This window comes from Marmota marmota, unplaced genomic scaffold (assembly GCF_001458135.2).
Source record: "Marmota marmota marmota unplaced genomic scaffold, marMar, whole genome shotgun sequence".
Lineage (NCBI taxonomy): Eukaryota > Metazoa > Chordata > Mammalia > Rodentia > Sciuridae > Marmota > Marmota marmota.
This window is the reverse complement of record NW_025999927.1, coordinates 2652389-2655084: the sequence shown is the minus strand read 5'-3', so window position 1 is coordinate 2655084 and position 2696 is coordinate 2652389.

The window sequence follows — 2696 nt, the reverse complement described above, 5'->3', positions numbered from 1 at the left end:
GGGCGGGTGCTGCCACGCCCGCCCCAGCCCCCGACCTCCCAAAGAGCAAAACTACTCCGAAAGAAAAAAATTCGCCCCTACACTCAGAATGCCAAATAAATAAATGGTATTTCATAGGCAAAGCTGAGAAAAAGTACATCGTTTTATGGTCGGGATGGCGCAGTCAAACCTGTCCTCAAAGGGCGCATCTTCTCACTGATGAGGCCAGTACCCCGTCCGTTTTCTCTTTGGAGATGCCCCTTCTCTTTAGCTTCTGGTCGGTTTTGTGTTTCCCTGTTCACCCGCCCTTCTTTCCAGATTAACTAATCACCTTTCATAAAGTTATTGTCCATTGGTCCAAATTTAGAAAATATGGGAATGTGTGAAGAAAGATACCAGTTATCCCACCAAAGGTGCCTGGTTTGAATTAGATATGGCCTCCTTTTTTCCAAGGCAAAAATACTTTTTTTCTTCACAAAATAATCAGATTCAAATCACACAACTACCTCATGTACCATTTTTATATTAAATATAAATATATGTTCCTCAGCAAACTGGAATAGACGAGAACTTCCTCAGCTTGATGAAAAGAAATTATAAAATCCTACAGCTAACACAATGCTAACTTCACGGTTGTGTGAGAAACTGGGCATTTTCCTGCCAAGATCAGAAATAGGCAAAGTTTATGGTTTGAATAAGTGGTGTTCCCCCAAAAGCTTATATGTGAGACAATGCAAGAATCTTCAGAGGCAAAATGATTAGATTATGAGAGTTGTAACTTAATCAGTGGATTAATCCAGGTATGGATTCACTGGCCAGTAATTATAGGCAGACAGGTGTGGCTGGAGGAGGTGGGTCATTGGGGGGTGTACCTTTGGGGTTTATATTTTGTCCCTGGTTAACAGAGCTCTCTGCCTCTTAGTTGCCATGTCCTGAGCTGCTCTCCTCTGCCACACCTTCTGCCATGATGTTCTGCCCTCCTCCACCAACTATGGACTGAATGTCTGAAACCTTGTATCAAAATAGCCTTTGGGTCTTTGACCACAGGAGGTAGAATCTGACTAAACAGATGTCTCTCCTCACTAGTCCTTTCCAACATCACACTGGAAGTCCTAGTTTGTGGAATTACACAAGAAAGGGAATCAAGTACACCAAGAAAGAAGAATTAAAAAGAAAGCTAAATTGTCATTGTTTGCAAATAACATTGGTTGTTTATTAACAAAATCACAAAGGATGACCAGAAAAAAAAGGGGGAGGTGGAACTAATAGGCAATTAAAGTAGGATCTAAAAAAACATTAAAGTACAAAAATCAACTGATTCTCCAAATGGAATTCAAAATAAAGGAAAAAATACTGTTTACATGAGCACTCCTCAAAAGTTAAATATCTAAGTATAAATCTAATAAAATATGTATAATATATATGGAAAACTACAAAATTCTAATGAAAGAAACCAAGGGAGAACTAAATGAAAAGCTATCCCATATTCATGGACAGGAAGACTCAGCTACATTAAATTTATGGATTTAATGTAATCCCAGTCATGTGTAGATTCCACATAGGAAGAAAAACTTGTAATATTTTGTAGCATAGTAGAATAATTAACTGAATATTTCAAAATAGCTGATAGAGGGGATTATGAGTGTTCCCAATTCAAAGAGATGATAAGCATTTGGGGTGATGGATATGCCAGTTAGCCTGACCTGACCATTACACATTGCACATATGTATTAAAATGCCACACTCTGCCCCATAAATATGTACAACATGAGTTAATTCAAAATAAAAAATAGAAAAATTACATGAAAAGGCAAAGGACCCAGAATACCCAACACAATATTAAAGAGAAAAACATTCTGAGGCCTGATATAACATGACTTCAAGACTTCATATAACCATGGTAATCCAGACACTGGTGTTGGTAAAAGAACACACAGAGCCCAATGGAACACAATAGGTCACCAATGAACTGGCATAGTCAACTGATCTTGGATAAATAAGCAAAGAAATTCAATGAAGAAAATGTACACATTTCTTTTCAAATGGTGCTAGAATAACTAGAAATCCGCATGTCAAAAAAAAAAAATCTAGACAGCTCACATTCTTCACAAAAACTAACTCAGAATGGACCATTGGCCTAAATGCAAAAAATAAGCCCACAAAATCCTTAGAAAATAAACAGGATAAGTGGGCATGATAACACACACTTATAATCCCAGGCAGGGACTTGGGAGGCTGAGGCAGGCGAATCTCGAGTTCAAGATGTCAGCAACTTCATGAGGGCCTGTCTAAAAAAAAAAAAAAAGTAAAGATCTGGAGATGTAGCTCAGTGGTAGAGTGCCCTCTGCTTCAATTCCCAGTACAAAAAAAAAAAAAAAAAAAGAAAAGAAAGAAAGGAGAGAAGGGGAAAAAAACAGGAGAGAATCTAGATAACCTTGGGTTTGTTGGTGACATTTTATATACAGGATCAAAGGCATGATTGATGAAAGGAAAAATTGATAAGTTGGACTTCATTAGATTTAAAAAATTCTGCCCTGAAAAACACTGGCAAGACAATGGGATGACAAGCCACAGACTGACAGAACATTTTATCAAAAGATAGTACAAAAACTGGTATCCAAAATCAGAACTCTTGAAACTCAACAATAAGAAAATGAACAATTCAATAAAAAAATTGCCAATTACCACTATCATATCACTAAAAATATACATATGGC